Below are 16,106 nucleotides of genomic sequence, written 5' to 3'. Positions count from 1 at the left end.
TATGGAATACCCCTTTGGCTAGTTTGGGTCATCTGTCCTGGCCCTGTCCCCTCCCAACTTTTTGTGCACCCCCAGCCTAATTGCTGGTGGGATGGGTGAGAAACAGAGAAGGGCTCTAAGCTGTGTGAGCACTGTTCAGCAATAGCTAAAACATCCCTGCGTTATCAAAGTTTTTTTTGTCTCAGATCCAAAACATAGTCCGATATGAGCTGCTGTGAAGAAAATTAACCCTATCCCAGCCAAAACCAGTACAGTCTGTTAGTTCAAAGAAGTCTAAAAGCCCAGGAAGATCAACTTCCACTTCCCTGTATTACTGAGAGAGATTTACTGCTGAGTGGAGGCACCTAACTCATATTGTCAATAAAATAAAATAAACAAAAGGATTTTTCATTCTGTTTTATAATAGGCTTCTTGCTCCAAGTCCCCAACTTGGGCAGTGGTGGCATACTGCTATACAGACCAGCATTGCTTTCTAATACTAGAGAGCTTTATATTTTCAGCTTTCCTCATGAAGAAAAAATGAAAATGATTTTGGAATGTGGGATTTCAAATAACATAGTCTTACTGTCATAAAGGTGCAAAGAACAATTGTCTGTTACTGGAGTTCTTTTACAGTAGTCAATATAAAACCATAATGTTGCAGCTTAAATGTGGAAACACTTTGTACAATAAGATCTAGATAACACTTAAACTTCTTTGCATGAAGTCTTGGCTACATAAAAGTTTTCTGACCCTTTTTTTTTCTTTTTTTTTTTTTTAACAGTACAAGCTAAAACAGGGTAGGAAGATCTCAAATGAAATTAGGTATAATTCTAGAATTTTCTTAATGTAGGCAAACATGGATACAACTAATGAAAAAGTGGTCCTTATTGCGGTCCACGTTCTTGTAATAAACTTGTTATGCTCTTCTGTGTCCTTTGGAAGACAGGAGAGGGTGTTTACACTAGCAATAAGGCTGAGGATTTCCCTGAACTCCAAAAAGGGACATAGAGAAACTAGAGCAGAAGAGAATGTGTAACGGTTATGACTTTCTGTTTAGCTGGCATATTACTTCTAGTTAAGGAAACTTGGAGGCGTGATTGTATAAATGCAGAATCATTCTGCCTGTCCTGTTCATTACTTGGTGCTGATGTGCTCAATATATTGGATGATGTTTATATCAATTGGTTGTCTGGACCAATTCATTTGTGAAAAAGTTGAACTTTTTTTATAAGCCTCTGTAAAAATTTAATTATTGGATAGTAATGGCTGACAGGTAACTGTATTTACTTTTTATTTATTTTTTTTTTTAATAGCTTCAGGGTGAAAATAAAAATCTCTTTCAATTTATTTGGAAAAGTACAGGCAGGACTAAGCCATGATTCAGTGGAATGTCCTCTTAAATTAGAACTTTGAGATGGATGGACGTTATGTGATCAGATAGCAAAACTGGAAAAAAAGAATGGAAGGAGAAAAGGTTCAAAACAGATGCCTGGCAGCAATTTTTCACAGAATCAAAAAATGCATGGAATGACCTTCCAGACATGATTATACTATGGAGAGTTAAATACTGGGCTATTCAGGGAGATTAGAAGACATCCAGGGACATGTGAGGCATGGTACGCTTTGAAATGAGGGAGCCATTACAATATGCTTATCAGCATATGGTTTTGGATATACAGAGATATTAATGCTGAATTTAGTATTGGTTGTACATAGTATAGATCATCGCAACACAGTGTCCATTAGTATCCTCTCCTTAATGAATTATCGAGGGAACTCGTATAGGGAATTGGTTGAAATTCTGCCTTCTGACTTTTCATTTGCTTATTTATAGGTTTCTTCTGAATTTGCTGCACAGAAGTTACCTGCCCCCGTGGTATTGCTCTAGCACTGTGTGGAATCATGGCAGTTGTGAAGTCGCTTGCCAGCAGTGGAGAATGATTGTTTACTCTGGCAGAAAGGTATCCTTAGTTTCTACTACTTAAAAATTTTTAAACATGGAGGAATTCCATGTGGAATATTGGTTTGTCTCGTTCCTGTCAACGCTTTGATACTTCTTACAGAAAATGTAAAACTTCTTTTAAATCAATAGCAATTATCTTTGCTTAACTGAGACATGATTTACAGAGAGTCACAATCTGCATAAAGCAATTCTGTAAGTAAAGTAAGAAAGCAGACGTGATTCTTATGTGGAGAACAGTAAACTGCGGTTTGTCTAAATTAAATGTATGGAGTTTCAGGTTTATATTTTTGTTCCAGTTATAAATATGTGTGAGTAAAGAAAGCTGTCTCTAGGTGATAATAACTAACTGCTGTTGTGCACTTAGGTTGTCTTTCAAGGAAAGAAATGATTTTGAAACTCTATGGTTTGTCATAAGTGAATCTATATTTCAGTAAATTGGCTTTGACTAAAAAAGTAACTGCGGTAGCAGAAAAATGTTGTTTTCTTCTGCAGCTTATGTATATGTATAGTTTGAGCAGAATCCTACGGCGATGGAAGTTGGAAAGATTCTTTCATCTCCTGGTCAGGAATTATTCTTTTCTCTAAAATAGCATTATTTTTAGTCAATTTGTGATCTTTGGGGACAAAGCCAGGAGCTTTTGTGGAGCCACTATTTTGGTAGAGTCGGTAGTCTGACTAAGGTAACAGTTTTGTATGAATTATATTTCAGTGAGTGAAAACCTAATCAAGTCACTTTTACATACTCTGTTCTAATTGATTTGCTTTGCCACTGTAATTTACAGATCTGACATCACAATAACTCAGACACTTCATATTCATAATCAGAAGGCTACAATTTTTTTTTTTCCAAATTATTTGGTTTAATATAACAATTACTGGACAAAATTCTATGGAAATTACAAGAACTATGGGACAAAAAGTCCCTCAGAAGGTAAGTATGGCTACATTATTGACAAACTACTAAAAAAAATTTAAGTCTTCTCAAACATCCTTAACACTGGTTTTATATAAATCAGGGGTCCTCAAACTACGGCCTGCGGGCCGGATACGGCCCCCCAGGGTCCTCAATCCGGCCCCCGGTATTTACAGACCCCCCCGCCGGGGGCTTGGGGGGGAAACCAAGCAGCCGCAGATGACTGCCTGCCACTGCATCCGTGCGCCGGCCCCCTGGTTAAAAGGTTTGAGGACCCCTGGTATAAACTATACGAAATATGCAGTGCATACAATGGTGTAGCTGTTACATTATTGACAGGTAGTTGTCCTAACAGACAAATGCCATTCCAAATTCATACCAGTAAATCCTGCAAAATATTGCAGACATCAAAATATTTGCTTATTGTCCTACATAAATCATATATCAGGCATGCTGTTATAGATGCTTTTAAACTTCAGTTTTCCTTTTTTTTTTTTTTTTTTTTTTTTTTAATTTTGGAAATTAGAACTAAACCCAAAGTAAAATGTTGATAATGGTTACATGCGAGCAACTGAAGATTAAGTACAACCAGAACATTCAGGTATTATAATGAGAAGAGGGATGAGTGGTAGCCTTTTTGATCACTATATTGTATGAAAATAATTGGTTCATTAGCATAATTACATTCTTGTTCATGATATCAAGGTCAAACAAAATAATAGTAGCAGTAAAGGGATGTCATTTTACTGATTCTGACAGATATTAATTGAGGAATAATATTTTGGTGGTGCTCAAAAGACAGGTGAATATCAAACCCAGAAGACCTTCCCTGTATTTCATATTTTTCACTATTTGTGCTGGGAATTCCAAGTTCAGCCATGGACTAGGAAAGGGTGGAAGGTTTCATCTCCTTCTTTTCCATTTTACTTCTTAAAAAATGCTGTTTTCAAGATAATGTTACAGTGAAATGTATACATTTTTAGTTGTAGCTTAAAAGTTTAGCTTTTTTAACAGAGAAATGTGTTTTCTGTTAAACATTTACATTTTGAAATGTTGAACTCTGCATAATTTATTCTGTTTCTAACAATTTTTCCTTGGTCATTAATGAAAGTCATTAATGGTTTCAGCAAATGAGTTTTGGCTGTTTCTGTGTCTGACTCCTAAAATCTTTAATAATGAGGAGTTGTTTATTTTGTTCAGTGGTAAAATAGAAATGGTTTAAAAAACTTATGCCAGTGGAAAATGGAGATTATAAAATGAGTTTGACATGGGTTCTAAACCCAATAGAAGATTAACTGGACAGTGTCGGTGAATGTTCAAAGGCATTTTGCGTAGTCCATTGTAGAGGAATGAAGCTTGGTTAATTAACATTGATAATATACAGTTGCGGGCTGGCCTCGGATGGTGGGGGGTAGCAGCCAAGGAAGAGATGGGGAAGAAGCAGAGAGAAGAGAGAACACGCACCCTGGGTGAGGAGAAGGCAGCAGAGGGACTGACATGAAGAGTATGTTGGTATGAGATGGTAAAATACCTTGTTGTAGTGTGATAGTTTGGAGAGTGCTGCGACAGTCCGTACTACCAGCTCAACTTACTAATAGAGAAGACGTATGATTAAAAGAAATATGTTGACTAAACTGTTGCTTTACACAATCCCTGGCAAGGTAACAGCATATGAATTATAAAGCCAAAACTTTACCAGCTGAATAAACACGAGAATGTTTTGTTTTTTATGCAAAACTGTTGAGGTATTTAGGAAATATTTCTTCCTAAGTTCTCCAACAACTCATTTTGCTTTATCTAATTAAATCTTCTATCTGTTAAGTAAACATTCTTGGATATAGGTTTGAAATGACAGTAAGGTTAAAATTTGAGCATTCAGTGTGTGTTTTAAATTACAAAAGCTATGAATTTTTCCTGAGCATAATTGGCTGATCTTAGTTAGCTAAAGCTTCATAAAAATGTCATCTTGATGGGCATACGGAACTTGAAAACATCATCTGAACACTTGGCAAATGTAAATGTGAGTTTCAAAACATATCGGAAAGGAAACAGTTTCTGGTTAATGAGATAAAGTTCTAGATCATTCACCGACACATCTGCCCTCAGCTGATGTTTTGCAATGAAGGGAGTGCAGTGGGAGGGGGCTGGGGGCACCCAGCTGCCTCGGGTGTCCTGCGCTGCTCCCGGCTCCAGCCAGCGTGGCGGCTGCCTGCTGGCTGGCTTTTAGAAAACGGTTTTGGCTGTTTGGACTATGGCTGTAACAATGTGACTAAGTGCTGTAATCTTAGCCTTTAAAAGAGGGAGCAGTGTTTGCTGCAGGTGACTCTGAAAATGAGTTGGATGTGTTTTACAGTGGTGGTAGCACGTATGTTTTTACTATGTTATGAAAGAGATAATTTTTCATTGTGCTGCAGAGCACAATGTCTTAAAACCAGTATGGATCATACTGTATGAAGCTGTTTGATCGTGGTTATGCTAAATATTTGGACTTTGACACTGTGAGGGCTTTTTTGTTTGTTTTTATCCTGTGGGTGGGTGGTGGTGTGTAAATGAGAGGAAAAATGTTGTTTTCTCAGACCACCCAAAGAAAAATGTAAAAATGACTGAAATAGCTGGATGTTTCTGTTAATATATGTGCTAGTGCTTGGTTAAAATTATGCCACTTTAACAGATTTAAGTTTTGAACTGTCAAAAAGAAAGTGTTTGGGTTCCAGCTGCTAGTTAAGCTCTATCACCTTTTCCCCAGTATTGGCTCCGCTGGCAGCATCTGTATTCTGGAGGGAGGGTTGACTTGGCAGTCTTGGATTAACTCTTGGACTTGATCTTAAAGGTCTTTTCCAACCTAAATGACTTTATGATTCTATGACCTAATCTGTCTTTTATCCTCTCTAGCTGCCCCTATAATGGAATGTACGTGTCTATACCTACCGCAGTGGTTGTGGCTCCGTCTCCCACTGCAGGAAGACAGCATTACTGAATCATATCTGCTACACCTAGCATTAGAACTTCCAGTTTGGAGTGGAAATGGGATTTCACCTAAAGTTTGCATGATTTCTAGGAAAGGAGAAGAAAGGGAATCTTGGGATTTTATTGTTGTATTGCTTTATTTTGCTTTTGCCTTTTTAATTTATTCTATTTTTATATTTTTATTAGTTTCTCTTATTTATTCTCTGTGAGCCTGTGGCAGCTGGTGTTGCCCTTGCACAGATTTGATTGGCATGACTTTTGGCAACAGGCTGCATCAATTCTCACTGCAAATATCTGTTTGCTACGTGCCCAGCAGCTAACCCTGCTCTCCAGCTTCTCAGTCAAGAAGAGTATCTCGTATTCACCTGTTAATCAGTGTAATCTGTTACTGGTCTTCTCCCATCAGTCCTGTGCCTTCACCCTGCTGACTTGTATTCCTGCTTTACCCCTGTCTATCGGGTGCCATGGGACCTGGGAGCCCTCCCAGCTTCCTATGCATCCCATTATTTTTTAGTAGCTGTAAGGAAGAATTATATAGTGATCCATCGACATGTCTGTGAGATGCATTTAATGGATGGCCAGGCTGTCAAATATTTGAAAGTGATGTAGGAGGAATGTTACTTAGCAGTTTGAATAAGTGTCTGAAAGCTGGGATTTGCAGTAGGTGTTGAGGTTCTGAACTTGCTCATGCGGCAGCTGCCTGCCTGCAAGAGCTCTGGAACCAGAAATTAAACTGTGGCATGGATATGCTTGTAAAAATGTCAATATTTGCCTGCTGAGTTGATGACAACTTTTAGTTTTGCTTGTAAAATGTTCCCTAATTAACCGCTATCATGTGCCTCTTCATGGGATTTAAATGTTTAATTTTTCAGAAAGAAAGGAAGAAATATTTCTCAGCGAACTGGGAGGAATTGGCAGCTGTGCCCAAACTCTTTGATATTGCTGAATCAGTTATTGAACTGAAATAGAGTGTCAGATTAAGGTTTATAAGAGTTGCATGATAATTTCTTTTCCTTCTTATTGGTGTGACGTGTGTGTGATGTGTAAGTGATGTGCAGCTCCGCTGCATCTTTACTCTGTGTTTTATGTGAGTGTGTATAAATATGCTGTTTGAGCTAAATCACATGTCCTTTGTCCTCACAATCCTTTGTGAGCAATGCAATTAAATGGCTTGTGAAAACTGGTATACTAGCAAAATTTCGTTTAGGACAGTGTTTTAAACATTTTAAATAGTATATCTTAGGCCTATACTGTGGCAACATAGAAAGTTTATGTGGAAAACCATTATTATTAAAAGTATACAGCTACTGTAATATGTGGGCTAATTGTATGCTACTCTTACCCCCCTTAAGAACTTTTTGCGTATATACACACCTACTTTGGGTAAGAGGGTAACTTTTAGGATGTTAAGTACTGTCAAATATGAGTTAGTAGCTGAATTTTGGCACCAAAATTGGTACAGACCATTAGTTCATGCTGTGATAGGCTTCTGATGCTTCTAAAATAGTGTTTTTTTCTATTTTTTTGATAGGTGCCTTATCTTTGCTCTAAAGTGAAAAATAGAGATGGTTGGAAAAGATCTCAGTTGGAATCATTTTCATTAAAAGGAGGAAAGTCTTAATGGGGATGGCAGAACTCCTGGTATAGAGTTGTTCCTGCCAGATACAAGAAAGTAGTATAGTGAGAATTTCGTAGATAATACATTTAGATGAATAGGACCTTTTTATAACAGCTACAAAAACAGGACTTTGGAAATCAGGGAATGGGCAAAATCAAACCTGGTACTTTGCTTCCTTCATCTGTATAAGTAAGATCTCAGCCTTCTAATGCATGATAGCCTGTCCGATAGGGAAAGGAGCTTCCACGCGCCTGGTGCTACTTGACGCAGCAACCAGCAAGGCTGCCTTTTCAGTAGCAATGCCTCTTAATGAGTAAATTGGTGCTTCTCATTATTCTGTTTCTTACTCTTCATTGCATGCATACTATTTTGAGAACATGCTGATGTAATAGTAATAATTATTTTTCCAGTCTGTGATGGATGTATTGTAAACTATCTGGCCTGGCTGAAAAATAGTGTTGAAACTCGGAAGTTGTTTCCAAGAATGTGTAATGTCTTGTACACTTTTTGACTTATTAATTAAGATCTTAATCTTTCTTTTCTTGGAAATGTGTCTGGATTAGTTAATGATGTAAACACAGTAAAAGAATTTTGTAGCTCATTTTCTATGTAAAAAGTTTAGGCCAAGAATGATTTTTGATTCATTACATTTGGACCACTTTCTATGTTATGAATAACATTTTTGGATACAAAGTGACTCCTCAGAAATACTGTAAAATGAGAAAAGCTTAAGGGCAAGTTGTGCCATTAGTGAGTGATGATACTTTTATCTGGCAGTTGGGTCAGCTTGAATAATACGAGGTTTATGTGATTTATTACCTTGCAATGCTGAAATAGTCTACCGATACAAACGTTTCCATTAAAAAAGAAAGGGAACTTACTAAATGGGAAAGATAATGTTTTATTAATTTTTTTCTTGGTTTTCTATTCTTGTGCCCTGCAGCTCTAGTGCAGCTTCTCTTAAGTGCGAATGCAAGTACCAGCTTGCTTAATGGCGTAATTAGAGACAGTGGAGGAAAGTTATGCAATGGATACTTACTAAGTGTAAAACATATTCAAGCCATACCAAATGATATATTAAACTGTGGAATTGTCTCCTGAGGATGGGAAACCATTGCTTACCACTTCTTGAATAAATCTTTTCTAAAATTGGATGTGAGAAAAAAACAACCACAAACCCTTTCTTAGTTCTGCAGATTCTGATTTTTTTTTTTGTTTGTTTTACTTGAGTAGGATAACTTAATATTTTCCCCTGTTATTAATCCAGATTCCCTATGTAGTTAAAAATCAGTGTCTTGAAATCCTGGCTGTCAGCTGCATTATCAGGAAGACCATTATGGAAAAACAGTTTTCAGGAAAATTGCTTTGTCTTCAGATTATGTCCAGCATTGCTCTGTACAGCTTTGTGTAGAGCATCCTGAATGTAATTGAGGACAGAATCCAAGGATGTAGTTCATTGTGCAGTTTAACAGGGGAAACAAAACCTGCATGTTTAACATGTTCAGAAATCCTTGATTAGCTAATTGAAGACTTTTGTTTTCAAAATTATAGACTTTTGAAACTAGACTTTATTTGTCTTTTTAAAACTAGTATGCAACATTCTGGAACAGCTTCCAATACACTAGGCTTTTCAAATTTTTCCAGTGGTGTAGTATTCGGGCAATTCATTAGAATTGTTTTTATATAGTAACAAAGTGTAAAATTTAAGTGTAATTAGCAGTATAAGCATAGTTATTAGCTGACTTATAAATATATAGAATTCAATGCATGTTTGAAAAGAGATTTGTTTTAAAGAAAGGAGCATAAGCTGGCTTTGCTATTAGAAGAAATGTATATGGGACTACAACCTCATGCATGTTTTAAATGAATTTAAAGTTTGGAGAAAATGTAGTTTAAATGTTGTTTAAACAAAGTTTACAAAATTTTTTGGGTGATCAAGTATTGGGTTATGGTACTGGAAGATTTGGAAGGCATGCTCTGATGGCATATGACACTTTGTCTTTTTGCAGCTCATACCAGATCGTGTTAGGTAGGGTCCAGTTTGTTCCAGTCCTGAACTACCAATGCCAGTATCACTCAGTCCTTCTCCTCCTTCCTGTCCCCAAACCTGTCTCTTTTCTAAAATCTTCTCTTCTGATTCCTTAGCTAACATTCTAGTCTAAAAAAATTATTTCCATGCCCTGCCATCCATCATGTGCCCTTATAGAGATGGTGTTGGGAACACAGGGAGGCTGCTCTGCATCTACCTTGCAGTGCGAAAAGTAATTGCCAGCAAAGTCTGTGCTTGGGCTGTTGTAGTGATACTTCTTCTGCTGGAAGGATCGCACCTGCATAATTGGGTCTCACACACAAGCTGGGCTGTAATTGATGTAATGAAATCAGTGCTCTCCATTTACTGTCTCTTCTGGGAATTGCATGACTTGAGATTCTTAAACCTTTATTATAATTCCAAGTGTTCTTTTCTTGTTCTGAGTAGGTCAAGAGGTATATCTCTGATGCCAGACAATCTCTATTTGCTAAACTTCGAACTCTTCTAGCTTGAAAGAATATCATGATAGTCCTTCTTAGGGCATTCATTGTCAGTTATTTATTTTTAAAATTGTGGGTGTTGTGTTCTTTGGGATGTGTTTGTTTGAACTAACTTCTTGTTATTCAGCACTCCTTAAAAAGAATCCATGCAAAACAAGCACAAAATCATTACCTCAAGCATAATCCTGAGGAATATGTTTGGCTGTAGAATAACTAGACTGAATTAGCAATAATCAACTAAAATGCGGTCTTTCAATGGAAATTGTTAATATCAAGCCCAGGCATTACTCCAATAAACTAGATGTTTAAGGCTAACATTTTAATTGCAAAGCCTTCTGTATATATTACAGAAACATTCCAAAAGTAATCCTTTTATTTTTATGGAATCTCTAATAACTTTAGTTACTCTAGGAAAAATAGGCCTTTGGTTATCTTTTACTTTTGGAGGTTGGGGTGAGAGAGTGCAAACACTTGTTAGTTTTTTCAGTATTGATGCGCTTCTTGCTCTTTCATGTGTATTTCTTCTCTGTCTCATGAGAAACTGTGGGTTTTGTGTGCTCTGTGTCACGAACACAGAAAGAAAGTCTTTGTTTCTTAAAAAAAAAAATAGTAGTCTTCACCAATCTTCTTTTGGAAGTATTTCTTGCTTATCTAAGCTTATTTATCGAACTGATTCCTCCGTTACAACATAATTGCTAGTTAAGGTGTGAAATGAGTCTTAAATGATGTGGTTCACTGTTCTGACTTGACAGTTTTGCTAGATTTACTTGTTTGTTTGTTTTCTTCCGCTTTTCCCTGGAGTTTGGCTCAGGTGTTCTTCATGAGTGGAACTAAACTTGTTTTGAAAATCTGTTACAAGAATATTATTTCTGATGTACAAAATCTCATTTCATAAAAGACTGAAAGATACCTCCATTCCAACAGTAGTGATTCACAAAGACGTGTTACTGCTAATCCAGAGTTATGAACTGCGTCTACATCTCCTCTGGTGTTATTTCAGCTGGACATACTTCTTAAAACTTTGTTATACTGTGATTATTGCATGCACATCCAAAATCCGGTTGGTACATATACTTTGGCTTAAGGTATAGATATTTAATGAGTACCTAATTGTGACCATTTTTAGTCATGTGTAGTATTAGATACTGTAGTTGAAATGTTCCAACAGTGGAAATTTTTTTCTCATGTCCTTTTTTATCATTATTTTTTTGCCTTTACAGAGCTGAGTAGCTCATGGACAGCATGGAGCCAGGGGTTACCATGTACCTGGAGGTAGTGCTTGCCCTGGGCTGCAGCAAGGGGCACAGTTTCCCCGCAGCACACGGGCGCTGCTCGTGCTACCACCATGTTCTGAGCATTGGGGGGGCCCAGAAGCACCTGCCTCTGCACTGCCTGGCTTTTTGTCGTACAAACTTCCTAAGACCCTTGTGAATCATACTCTTAAAAAATTACATGAAAATATTGTCAGCTTGGGTCTATCATATTGAAGGTTTAAAGGTCTGAGGTTTTTTAGTTCTTTTTGTGTTTCTACCTCGTCTCTGAAATCTGCATGCTTCTTCACAGGATTGACTGCTAACACTCCAAAACATCAAGCAACTTCAACTCTGTCAGTCTTTGAACTAACTCAGAATATGATGGCTCCCCCCAGCCCCCCGCCCCAAACTGAAGTATCTTCAATCTTTTTAATGTGTCCCTTCACCATAGCAGCTGAACACATATGAAAAAGCTGAGAGTTGTACGGGATAACAGTTGAATGCTTATAGTAATAATAATGAAACAAATATATTTATGCTCAATTGAAGTATTGCTCCATTGCTCCATTGAAGTATATTGGCTGACGCTTCCTGTGTACCTCATCTTTATATATGTTGTGTATGCCCTCTAAAGTACTTTAAGGTTATCTGATAGAGATGAGTGTAGCAAACAGCCAGGCTTTGATAAGACATGTGAGGAAGTCCCTGGTGAAATTCTAAACAGAAGTTTAGCAACCCACATTAGCAATACAAATGTGAAGAAAAATGCATCAGCTGAATTAAAAAATTAGTAATGGTCACACTGCAAAAAGAAATATTGGGGATCATTATTGAATGGTCTCATTTCTGTTGAAGCACTACTCGTTTAGGAAACACTGATACTTTGTATTTTACAATGTAGCCTGACTTTAGGTTTTGAAATCGGTGTCTGTGAAACTTGCAGTTGATAACTTTTTTTTTTAGAGTGTCATCTGGGAATAATCTGGACTGGTTGGTGATATGGATTTAATCAGACAAAGTACGATTTGGTCTAACCAAAGTCAAAATGATGCATCTAGGAACAAGAAGGGCACACCATGTTTTCAGAAAGCTCCTGGATCCTTGACTGGGGAAAGCACTGACTCTAGAGAGGACTTAGGGAGTCAGAGCAGAAAAAGTAATGCTTCATGAGGCTCCATTTTGACAGATATCTGTTCAGTCTCTGGCTGTGAAATAGTGCAAGAGAGACTAAAAGTTGGCATTTAGTAGAAAGGCTAAAAGACTTATTCTTTGGTCTGCAAAATCAATACTGGAAAAATTCTTAGTGATTGATGTTGATAGTTTAAAAGCGTGCAAAAGAGCAGGAGACAATGTAGAAAAATGCTGCATAAATATTGCTCAAGGAAACTTTGCAAAACCCGCCTGTTTATTTCATTGACAACAGTCTTAAGTATTACTAGGAATAAGATGCATAAACCCTTCAGAGAGGGAATAAATATTGGGTGCTAAAAATATTCTGTTAAAGTAAATGTGTTTCTGAAAAGCACACATTAGAAAATCAATCATGTTTAGTGATTTGGAAATATTTGGGGGAGTTTAAGGTTTGGTAATAACCCAGCAAAGTCTTCTGGCCCAGTGGTCCCTAGGAGCTTTAGGGAAACATATTTTGAGTACAGGCAGAGATACTGTGTGGGAAGTGCAAGTATCCCATTACAGTCCATCTATGTTGTGGTGGGCACAGATAAGCAAGTCTGAGATTCCATAATGCTGGCATCTCTTCACTTTGAGATGTTTGGTTTTTTATTCATTTAAATAATTATTATTTCAAAATTATTATTGTCTTTGAAATAGTTTTTGGAGTTGTTTTGGTGGGAGGGTGTTGTAGCCAGGTTTTCATGGTCAAGTTCCTCACTAACAGATGTCTTGTGCTATCCACTTATGCTATGGTCATCAGGGAGGACTTAAGGTATGGTGATAGAGACTTCAATTAAGTATAGTGAAAATTACTGCCTTGCCGGATGCTGATACACACCTGTGTAACTGAATCCTCAGCTCTCAGACCTGTGTTCCAGCCTGGCTTTGGAACATGTTTGCTTGGTTGTGGCAGCTATGTTTGTTGGGCTGCCGCATCAGAGCACCCTGGCCTTTGGGGACAGGGGAGTCTGCCCTATTGTCAGTTTATGTTTCAGCCCGTAACTGAAGATAGCTGCACTACTGCTGGTAGAGGGCTAGATAGCAAATGGGCTTTCTCATAAGCATGTTATTGTTATTAGCAAGTTGTAGAGGCTATTCTCTCCTTTGCCCGCCCAGATCTCAAAATTTGTGTGTCATACTGGAAGCATAGAAAAGGATCAAGATGGCTGGTGTTGGAAACTATGATATGTTAATAGTCCAAGTTTTAGTAAATATTTCCCAGTCCAAAAAAGTCATTCACTGGAAAGAAAGCTTGTGAGAGGCCCAAGAATAGGGAGTTGACTGGTTTATGAATGAAAGTGTTAAAGAACTTCAATTGTCATAAAATTTTCTTTTTTAATTATTGTTGCGGAAGGAGGGATCATACTCCAAATCTGGAAGCCAGAGGACATGGGCTTAATCTAATTTAGGTGTCTGTAGCTGAGTAGGCAACATAGTACCTCTTCTGTATTCAAAGAGCATTTTGGTATTTTAGGGCAGGATTCATCTGACTGGTTTTAAAGATATACTTCCAGGCAAGATACAATTTATGTTATTGACGAGATCTTTATTGACTATAATGAAGCATAGCTGAAATGTAGATAACAACAATGGACACTGATGAATCCTATTCAAGATGTGTATTGGGGAACACCCACAGGCAGTGCAATATTGCACATTTACATCAAAATGCATGTACTTTCTGAAACAGTTGTGAGAAAATTATATCCATTCTTCCCAGCATAGTAATATGAAAGTTCAAGCACTTGATTAATGGAGGAAAAAATCAAATGTATTGTATGGTTGACTGATTTATGCTGAAAAGTGCTGTTTATCTTTGAACTCTCAGACTGCAGGTCACACTGGATTGTTTAACTTTTCCTCTGTTTCAGAACATTCTGTGCAAATGTGATCAAGAAAGATTTCTTTCAGATAAAAGCTGAGCAGATTTCTCCAGCTGTTGCCTATCCTGGATACAATTACAGGCTTGGGACGCGATCCCAGCCCCATAAATTGCACTAAGCTTTTAAAGGGTATTTTGGAGTGAGAGGAGGAAAGTTCTTTTGAGTGGTTCTGACCCATTTTCCTCAGTTTTCTTCCGTTAAGAATGCTAAGTACTTAAGTTTACTTTTTATATTCATTCATGTACCTTTCTATACAGATGTTAAGGCTCATTTATGTACTTCAGAGAAATAATTTTACAGGAAGTATGAATATTTCAAAGTGATTGCCAACATGCCCAGACTACATGAGACATAGTTATTTTCACTTTTGTTGTTGCTTGATAAACTAGTTAACTTCTATAAGCACTTTTTTGTTTTCTTTTTCAATTTTGATGTAACTTGGGTATTGACATTTGGTGAATTTATATTTTTTAATGAAAATATTGAGATCTTTTATGTTTTGAAGTGTTAATGCCATGTATATGCAATATATTAAAATATTAGAGCTTTGGTGACTTAGTGAAAATAAGCACTGGGGTGCTGATGACTGCCAGGAGCACTGTGTTTTTACATCAGCTGGGATGTAGGTTTCTATATCTTTTAGGACTGGTAGTCAACAAACTTTGAATTTAAGAGAAATTGTAAAAATGCATGGAGGAACATCCTAAAATGGTTTTCTCATTTAGTCTTGGAACAAGGAAAGGAATAGTTTTCTTCCTTATAGTCATATCAAAGTATTGAAGTGTCTTTGTCCTTTCTGATTTTGTGGAGTATGTAATTGTTGATGGAAGTTCAAAATGTAGAACTGAAGCAGTTGAGAGAATATTTATTCATTAAAAGCACAAGACATAACATTGATAAACTGGTTAGGATGTAAATGTCTTAACACATGATGATTCCACCCGTGCAGAGTCCTTTTTAATATTTTCTGGGCACTGGTAATTGTAAAATGTGCATGCTAGGCAGTGAAACAGAGAACTTTTAAATTCGAGGATAACAATTTCTGTTGTTTTGCACTCTTGCTGAATACAGTAAAAGAATGTAAACCCCAAGTGACCAGGCATGAATTGAATCGGTTGGGTTACCTCTGTGTCTTTGAAGTACTCATTTTAACACCCTGAGCTACTTTCTGTGTGAGATGCAATCTTTGATTTAACATTTTAGATGTGTTTTACTGTTTTGACAGAGAGTAAAGGAAACTTCTTCAGTGCAATGTCATGGTATGTTTTAAATAGTGCCTCCTGATCCATGGAAAGCCTGTGGAAGTTCCGTTTTGTAAACTAACGTGTTGATAGTGCTTATTGTTACTGAATCAGCTCATGCTTGTATTCAGAACAGTTAACTGGGGGGGGAAAAAGTGTTTTTCATTTTGTTTTTTTTTGTTTGTTTGGGGTTTTTTTGTAATTAAGTTGCTGAAACGCTGTGTTATAATGCAATTTCTTGGTTATTCCAGTCCCAGTTCTATACAGTTTCTGTTGGAATTTGCAAACTCAAACACTTATTCTAGACTTTGCAGGAGTGCTGTACATACTGAAAATGCATGTACACGCACAGAGCTTGATTTTGGACTAGATTTGCATTCCAAAAATATAGAGTCATAGAATAGTTTGAGTTGGAAGGGACCTTAAAGATCACCTAGTTCCAATGCCCCTGCCATGGGCAGGGACAGTGTTGCACCATTGCTTCCATTTAATCTCCCATTACAAATGAATAGCCATCTTGCCAGTAAAAGAAATGTGTCATATCAGTACTTTGGCATGAATTTCCGTCCTATCTGCAGCAGGAA

General features: G+C 37.1%; 1 protein-coding gene and 1 long non-coding RNA gene across 3 annotated transcripts in view; one reads left to right on the top strand and one right to left on the bottom strand.

The window, feature by feature from the left end:
* The window catches only part of THSD7A (thrombospondin type 1 domain containing 7A), a 287,802-nt gene that overhangs the window by 45,612 nt on the left and 226,084 nt on the right, over nt 1-16,106 (top strand). For both annotated transcript variants that reach the window (XM_037383975.1, XM_037383974.1), the window contains exon 2: nt 1,817-1,943. The gene's annotated coding sequence lies outside the window, so the exon portion shown is untranslated. The remainder of the gene's footprint in view (nt 1-1,816; nt 1,944-16,106) is intronic.
* Nucleotides 1-16,106, bottom strand: part of LOC119146402 — a 31,390-nt gene that overhangs the window by 13,548 nt on the left and 1,736 nt on the right. The gene's annotated exons all lie outside the window — the stretch shown is intronic.

Source organism: Falco rusticolus, chromosome 4 (assembly GCF_015220075.1).
Source record: "Falco rusticolus isolate bFalRus1 chromosome 4, bFalRus1.pri, whole genome shotgun sequence".
NCBI lineage: Eukaryota > Metazoa > Chordata > Aves > Falconiformes > Falconidae > Falco > Falco rusticolus.
This window is presented reverse-complemented; position numbering and strand designations above follow the sequence as displayed.